The following is a 9384-nucleotide window of genomic DNA, read 5'->3' as shown; positions in this document are numbered from 1 at the left end:
AAGCAAGTTTGTTAAGGCTTGTTAATTGGTCAGCTGGTGGGTTCTGATTCATAGTGAACGAATAACAGCGCGGACAAGGACGAGAGGGCGACACACACATGCGCTGTCTTACAACTACTTTCATAACAAAAGTACTTCGATGGGGGCGAAATGCGAGAAATACCCGTGTAGTTATATTTACGTGCACGTTAAAGAACCACAGGTGGTCGAAATTTCCGGAGTGCTCTGCCTCATAATCAAAGTGGTTTTGGCACGTAAAACACCATAATTAAAAACAATAAAAGTACTTGTAAAATAATTTCTAGGCGTGCCTAATGTGTGTTTCATCGCGTGGTTATTCGTTCACTACCAAGGTAAATAAGGCCTGGACGAGATGAATCAAGCACTTACTTTATATTGGCGTTACTTCTTCGATGGCTGGCACAATTCACGAAAAGGCTCTGCACATATCTCCTGAAAACTTCAGTACCGAGCTCAGTTTATTTACACGGTTTCGATACCCTTATTTGAGAATACCAATTAAATGTATGCAAAATCCTTGTAAATTCCGTTAACTTGTCCTGTGGTCGTATACAAACCACATAGAACTCTTCAGCTACATTTTTTGGTGGGTCAGTGTGGGTCAGTGTGTGGCAGTGGGCTCATTAGGTTTATTGGTGTTGGCAACGTCGCTGCTCCTATAGTTCGCTTAGGGTTTCCGATGGAGGCACCGAAACACCCGCACAATGCGATCAGTGCATTCAAGTTATCAATGAGTTTGAGAGTGATTGCTTCACTAAAAGGTCTAGTTTCATTGACTAATGAACTATTTTTGCGTTTGTGTAATTATGTTCGGTGTTGCTAGCTCTAGTTAGCGATTGGCTGCAAGTTGAAAGTTTGCATATAGAAAGACGCTTTGTAATCAAATATGCCACGCCTATTATCTCCTGTCAGCAATGAAGTATCTGGCCAAAAGAGCATCTAATGCACCTTCGACCTCAATCTCTCAGCAAATGGAACGCCTGATAAACGGAACATATTTCGCTGGTCTCTGGGAGTCGCATTAAAGGATAGTCAGCGGCATTAAGTATTTGCGACAGGTAGTCGAATACGGTGCGCATAATGCCCGATCGCACGTCTTATGGACACATCCTGGAAAACTCGCACATTGAATCGGTAAATGCGAATAGGTCTCCACTTCATCACTGACAAAATGTTCCAAATATACTTGTCAGCGTCTTGCCTCTGGCTTATTGTTGAGTAATGTCAGTGATTGATTGCAGGAGTATGGTGAAATGGGCTGGTTGGTTTGTGACGAAAGCGATGAAAGCAGCACGAAGGCCTGTACCAAACAAGAGACAACGTACAGCGCTAACAGCCACTTTTTATCGCATTTTCAGTTGCAATGCACTGTAATGCGTATGCGCAGAAAGGTACCAATATATATATATATATATATATATATATATATTTAAATACCACGGTTGAGACGACGCTTTATTCCAAGAAGGAAAAATAGCGCCGACGCAAAAACGAACACGAGCCGATGATTGATGATGACTTTGTACAGATGAAGATGAAGTCCGCATAAATGCTTACACTAATTTCCCCCGTGGACGGAAGCGGCCAGCCTGGCCGCACATTAGACAGTGGAACGGAGATGAAAGGGTTTCAGGCGAGAAACGTGCACGATCTCAGTTCTGCGGCAGCGTCGTTCGGTTGGGGTCTCAACAGGTGTAACTCGATAGTCCACCGGCGAGGTCTGCTCGATGACTTTGTAGGGGCCAAGATATCGAGACTCAAGCTTCTCACATAAACCGGGTGTTCGCGCAGGGGTCCATAGGAGCACACCGTCACCAGGGCGGTAGGAAACGACGCGATGAGAGGCATCGTACCGATGTTTGCGATCGTCTTGGCTGGCTTCAGTTTTCATACGGGCGCGACGACGACATTGGGCAAGACGAGACACAAACTGGTCGCAAATTAATGGTGAAGCGTTGACGGGGCCAGAGAAGAAAGAAACGTCGAGTGATGAGGTTGGGTGGCGGCCGTATACTAAGAAAAACGGAGAGTATCCGGTGGTCCGTTGAACAGACGTGTTATACGAAAATGTTACAAATGGGAGAATCGCATCCCAGTTACAATGATCAGGTTGAATATACATGGATAGCATGTCACACAGCGTGCGATGAAATCGCTCTGTTAGGCCGTTGGTTTGAGGATGGTAGCTAGACGTTGTCTTGTGCACGGTGTTGGAAGCTTGCAGAACTTGATTAAGAGTGCTTGAAAGAAATGTCTTGCCTCGGTCGCTCAAAAGAACGTGAGGCGCCCCATGACGTAAGTAGACAGCCTGCAAGAAGAAGGCCGCTACTTCTGCGGCAGCTCCTGAGCGTATTGAGGCTGTTTCAGCGTACCGGGTCAAATGGTCAACAGCAGTGACGATCCATCGGTTGCCGTCTGGAGTAGGTGGGAGTGGCCCGAAAAGGTCAATGCCGACGACAGAGAAGGGTTGTGCTGGACAGGGAAGTGGTTGTAGGGTCCCGACCGGAGCAGTAGTAGGTCGCTTACGGTGTTGGCAAAGCGTGCACGAGGCAACATATCTAGCTATGCTCGTGGAAAGGCCTGGCCAATAGAATCGGCTGCGTATGCGCTCGTGTGTTTTGTTGTAACCCAAGTGGCCTGACGTAGGGTCATCGTGTGAGGCCTGCAGAACTGCAGTTCGAAGAGAGCGCGGTAGAACGGGAACCCATCGATGGCCTTCCGGGTGAAAAATGTACCGGTAGAGCAGGTCGTCTTCAAACTTGAACAGTTTGAGTTGCTTCCGTAGCCTGGCATTGGGTGGAGATGAAACACCGCTAAGGCGATTGATGATACTATGGCAATAGGGATCGGCGCGCTGGTGAGTGGAAAGCACTGAAAGGCGGTTTGATGAAGTCAAGGAAGAAATCGGTGTAATAGACGAAGCGTCCTCCGTGCGGCCAATTTGACAAGGTGATGTGATGTGCTCCGATGATGGTGGTAATGGGCATCGTGAAAGAGCATCGGCATCTTGGTGCTTCCGTCCGGACTTATATATGACATTGAAATCATATGCTTGTAATCGGAGTATCCAGCGGCCAAGGCGCCTGGACAAGTTTTTGATCGTCGACAACCAACATAGGGCATGGTGGTCGGTCACAACCGTGAAATGTCGACCGTGGAGGTATGGACGAAATTTCTGAATGGACCAGACAACAGCCAAACACTCTTGTTCGGTTATCGAGTACTTCTTTTCCGCGGAAGTGAGAGTGCGGCTTGCATATGCAACAACCTTTTCGCAAAATTCGTGGTCGCGCTGCAGCAGTACGGCACCAATTCCGTGACCGCTGGCATCAGTATGCACTAATGTGGGCGCCTTGTCATCAAAATGACAAAGAACAGGTGGGGATGTTAGTGCGCGCTTGAGTTCTTGGAACGCGGCTTCACACTGATCGTTCCAATCGAAGGAACTGGAACTAACAAGGAGCTTGTGGAGGGGCGAGGCAATGCTGGCAAAGTTCCGGATAAAACGTCGAAAGTATGAGGCGAGCCCAATGAAGCTGCGCAGTTCTTTTGCACGAAGTGGACGTGGAAAGTTGAGCACAGCGGAAATTTTATCCGGATCGGGCTGGATGCCGTCTTTAATAACGAGATGACCCAGGACTTTAATCGTTGTGCTAGCGAAATGGCACTTCCTCGTGTTTAGTTGAAGTCCGGCATTAGAAAGGCATGTGAGCACTTCATCTAAGCGTTGGAGATGGTCCGTGAAAGTCGAGGAAAACACGACGATGTCGTCGAGGTAACATAGACAAGTTTTCCACTTGAGGCCGCGAAGAACCGTGTCGATCATTCTTTCAAATGTGGCGGGAGCATTGCATAGACTGAAAGGCATTACATTAAATTCATAAAGACCATCCGGAGTAGAAAAGGCGGTCTTTTCTTTGTCCGCTTCGTGCATTGGGATTTGCCAATATCCGGAGCGAAGATCAAGGCTGGAGAAATATTGCGCGCCTTGCAACGAATCAAGGGCGTCATCGATACGGGGCATCGGATATACATCCTTACGGGTGATCTTGTTTAGCGCACGGTAGTCAACACAAAATCGTACCGATCCATCCTTCTTCTGCACCAAAACGACGGGTGATGACCAAGCACTGGCGGAGGGACGTATGACGTTTCTTTTCAGCATATCGGCGACGTTCTCCTCGATGATTTTGCGTTCGGCCAAAGAGACTCGGTAGGGACGACGGCGTACAATAGTCTGGCCATCGGTGTCGATACGATGGAAGGCAACGGAAGTCTGTCCGAGTGACGAAGTATCCATATCGAAGGAGGCCTGGTGCTTCGTGAGCAATTTTCGCAACGCTTCATGTTGAGCAGCAGTAAGGTCAGGGCTTATCACGGAAGTAAGGGCAGATGAAGCAGATTTGTCTTGTTGAGGAAGAGCTTGCGAGGCGGCAAGAGGAAGCAGGGAGACTGGTTGGGTATCCACATAACAGGTCACCGCGGAGCCTTGAGGTAGGAGGATTGTCTCAGTGGTCACATTTAAAGCGATGATTAACGCAGAGCTTTCTTTGAACCGCACCAGGCAGGAAGAGAAGACAATCCCACGGGCAAGACAGCGACCGTAAGGAGTGATGAACACGTCGCCATTGGTGATGTCCGTAGAAGAGAGACTTATGACTTGCTCGTGGCCGGGAGGCAGTACAGAATCGGCAGCAGTGAGAAAAAGCAGTCGTAGCTCATCGGTACTCCCGCTGCAATGAACTGTCTCGCTCATATGGACTACACGTTGACGGCAAGAGATTAAAGCGGACGCTGACGAGAGAAAGTCCCAACCTAAAATTAGTTCATGAGCGCACGGGAATAAAATCGCGAACTTAATGTGATGACAGATACCATCAATGAAGACGCGTGCTGTACATTGGGCTGATGGTCGAATGATTGCTCCATTAGCCCCAATCAAGGATGATCCAATATAAGGCGTCTTCACTTTCCGCAGACGAGAGCACAGGTCCGCGCGCATAACAGATATAGTAGCTCCCGTGTCAATCAGAGCTAACAAAGGCACACCCTCCACAGACACCAATAACATGTTCGAAGGACGTTCAGGAGGACTTGGAGCACTTCGCGGCGATGCAGTTTTCCCTCAAAAAACTGCACGGGTTAGTTTTCCGGTCGCTGGACATGAAGTTGGGAGACAGGTCGAAGTGGCGAAACAGAACGTCGGAGCGGCGATGGGGAGCGGCGTCTCGAGGCACGTGTGTTGAGTGCGGTGTTGGAGAAGTCGGCCGGAGATGGAGATCGGCGAACGGGAGGATTATCGTCATAAGTGCGGTAAACGCGAGGAGGTGGCTCATCGCGTTCAAAGGCCGCGTAACCCTGACGTTCGTCTTGCTGGCGGCGTCGGCAAAACCGGGAGATATGTCCTCGAAAGCCGCAGTAGTAGCAGATAGGTCTCGACGAACGCCAGGCAGAGTAGTAAGGTGGGTTCGGAGCTCGGGTGACTAAAGGTGCCAGGTGATCGTGAACAAGCGCAGGTGGTGTTATTGGAGACGGCGCGGCTGGCATTGCAGCAATCTGGGCGTAAGAAGCCGGTTGTGGGCAAGGAGAAGCGTTGGTATGCTGGGCGTTCTGCAGGGACGCCAATTCCTCCTTAATAATACCGCGCAGGTCAGTAGAAGCAGGTTGGACGTGAGCGCTGCTGCAAGGGGGTGAGCCATGCGCTTGCAATTCCTCACGAATTATGGCTCGAATGATAGACCGGAGCTCAATACTGTTTGCCAGGGGGGTTGTCGGAAAAGTCCGGTTGCAAGCGGATTGACTGCAGGGCGTCGAGGCGCTGACAGACGGAGACGACGTCCGACACCGTCGAAGGGTTTTGAGCGGCGAGTGCGTTGAAGGCAGTAGATCCCATACCTTTAAGAAGGTGTCGCACGCGATCAGGTTCTGGCATGGCACTGTCGACACGGCGGCAAAGCGCGAGGATGTCCTCAATGTACGAGGTATACGATTCGCCATAATGCTGGACGCGCTCAGACAGCCTCTTTCTCGCAACTTCCGAACGAACCGTGGGTGTGCCGAAAATCCGCCGTAGCTGCTCCCTGAAAGATGACCAATCGCGGAAGTCTCTCTCACGATTCAGGAACCATGTCTTGGCTACTTGAGAGACGTAAAATGGCACGTTGTTTAACCTCGACGTCTCGTTCCAGCTGTTGTATTCACTGACACGATCGTAGTTGTCGAGCCAGTCTTCAACGTCCTCACCAGGCAAGCCAGAGAAGATTTCAGGGTCGCGATACCGGTTGTTGGCAGGGCTGGGATTGGGGGTGGCTGGCACTTGAACCGAGATGGTGGATGCTGCGGTCTGGTCTTGTGACATGGCGGCCTCTTGGCGTAAGCGGCGTCCCGAACGTAGCTCCAGGAGAGATCTTGAAGTGGATTGAGGTCGAAGGGATCTTAAAGCGCCTCCACCACTTGAAATACCACGGTTGAGACGACGCTTTATTCAAAGAAGGAAAAATGGCGCCGACGCAAAAACGAACACGAGCCGATGATTGATGATGACTTTGTACAGATGAAGATGAAGTCCGCATAAATGCTTACAATATATATATATATATATATATATATATATATATATCGTTTTTTTAGGCGGGCAGCTCTTCCCTATTATTGCAGCGAGCGACCCACCTACTATTACAGCCCCGGTTGGTGATGATGAGTATATACATATGAGGAAGACGAAATTAGGACGCAATGCTCACTATATATATATATATATATATATATATATATATATATATATATATATATATATATATATATATATATATTTATTTATTTATTTATTTATTTATATATACTGCATGCCACTGGTGTCCGCAGTTTATCATACGTTAGATAAGTAGCGCATTCGCTGCACTTGGAGGTGAATCACCATAGTTGTGTAGGAGGAAAGCTGCACGCTTCACGCAGAACAATGGGCACGAGCTCATCTGTCACTCCTAGATCAAACAATTGGGTGCATCTCTGCAGAGTTATGTGCTGAACCGGCAGCGCAATGTGCATACAGAGTGATCGATACTCAACACGCTGCGGGCGTGACCACAGGGCTTCATGAGGAAAACAGTTGATGTCTTAGATAAACTGTTAAGGGTAGGCATTGCGCGCATTGTATTGTAGTGAGTACTTATAATTAGAGAGTAACTACATATAGATTTATTATAAAGTTTTCGTATGTGGTGTTCTTTTTCAAAAGAACACTTGAATCACTGGCTCAAAACACTCGCATGAATTATTTATTGGCTACGCATTGGTACCTACAAATTATTCGTTTCCCATTGCTTAAGAAACTCGGAACGTTGAACATAACCAGTCATACTTGGTGCCACTTTCAGCAAAGTGGTCGCGTGCAGGAGTACTCAGCAGACTGAAGGGAAATATAACCACAGTGACGAATCACAACGTCAAAAACAGCTGTCAAAAGGAAGTCCCGTACGCAGTTCTGTACAATGTAACTAAAGCGAATTGTCATCTATATGCGCGTTCGAACTTTTGATTTAGATTGCTTTTTCTTTCCTGATTAAGGACATGAAATATAGTCCTGCGAAGGCTGTGAATGTCCACACAAAGGCTTCACTCCCTGAGTGGAGTGTGGAGCCGTACGTAATGAAAACAGGAATTTGTTCCCTCATTTTCATACAAATGATCATTTGATCTATACTTTGATGTACCACAAATTATAGGGGGGGATGTATTAGTCGCACACTCTCTTTAATCCTACGATCTTTAACCGAGGGTTCCGCTTCCGTCTCTGACTTTGGGACCCTCGTCTGTATATCGTGTCTTTCCAATTCATTGTGTTTAAAGAACAACAATAAACTGAAACTGATCTTTGAAGGTATCGCATGTATCATGACTCCAAAGCAGAGAAACACGATTTTCCGATAAACGACAGCTTCCTTTCTTTATTTTAGTGCGGTAATGCTCAGCACAATACGGCATACTTGCCGTGTCATAACACCACGTCACTCGCACATCATCATAATTTGTTCTTATTCTCTTATTCTTTATAACTCTGGGCTGGACACGTGAATGAAGCGGACCAAAATGCCGTGGATGCAAATGCCATGGATCCCGTATCCTACGGCAGGAATTTTTTTAACTCCTCTTTTAGCAAAAGCACATCGCAACTGGCCTCAACGCCAGAGAAGACAATGTCGGTCATTGTGGAGAGGGCTAGTACAGTACTGTCCACAGTTGAATGAAACATTGAGGTATCATTTCAGACTTGACAATACAAAACAAAATTTTACCTTTTGCGGCTTATCTTGTTCGCAAGCAATTATCGTCTCTTTCTTGTCTGTACTTTCCTGGTCAGAGAAATGTCTAAGAACCCTATGCCTTAGTGATAGGTTCATGCCGTCGCTGACCAGAATGTATCGGTCATGCCGCATCAAAATATGAAAAGCACATGAGATAGATGACAGTCATCGTTTGAGACAAGAGACCTATGAGCATTTCTTGGGCTTATAGTTGAGTTATGACTCGATTGTCTCGGTGGTAATATTTACCAACACACTTTTACCCTGACGCATCATATGAACCAATTTCTCCATGTGAAGCTGATTGCACTTTTCTTTTATGTTGTTTTGAATACTATACTCCTATCCAGGGGTCACTTCCGGAGTTGCTTTCGCGACATTTGCGAGGGACCGAGAGCTTCTCGACAACTTTTGATTCTTTTCTCACGTTCGCCTTCAGTCTTTACATAAAGCAGCCTTTTAACATTGCTATGCGGCCTTATATATCTACGCGGTTTATATCTCTTTCACGCGGCACTATTGGATATCGACGTTATGTTCGCCTCAAGGCTAAATGTCGCCTTCGCTCCTTCAGGTAGAAGCCTACTTTCTGTGTAAAGTATAGCCATTGCTCTTCAACTACACTCAATAACTTTTCTACAATGAGGAGCTCCAAGAAAGAAAATGTATGGAGCAAGTCAACCCGTGGGAAACCTGACTTTCATGAACCAGAATACATTTTTTTTACAATGCAGCTCGAACACGTACAGACCACAACACTCGCAATAATGAGATTACGTCGTCTACTAGAAGTGTCAATGCTAGCCTACCGCACATGATTCATGCCTTTTAAGTGAATTTTGCGTATATTGATCTTATTGTTTTTCTCTTGCGAAGCTACGCTATCTCAGGAAATATCGCTTGCTGTTACTGAGCCCGAGGGAGTGGGTTTTCTACCCTGGTGTGGCAGCCACATTAAGGTATGATCAGCTTGAAGAAAACGCTCACGCACGGCACATTGAGTGCAGGTTGACGAAAGAAAGTGACCAGAATTAACCAGGATACCCTACCTCAATCGCGT

The sequence above is a fragment of the Dermacentor variabilis genome, chromosome 9 (assembly GCF_050947875.1).
Source record: "Dermacentor variabilis isolate Ectoservices chromosome 9, ASM5094787v1, whole genome shotgun sequence".
NCBI lineage: Eukaryota > Metazoa > Arthropoda > Arachnida > Ixodida > Ixodidae > Dermacentor > Dermacentor variabilis.
Note: the sequence above shows the minus strand (reverse complement) of the source record.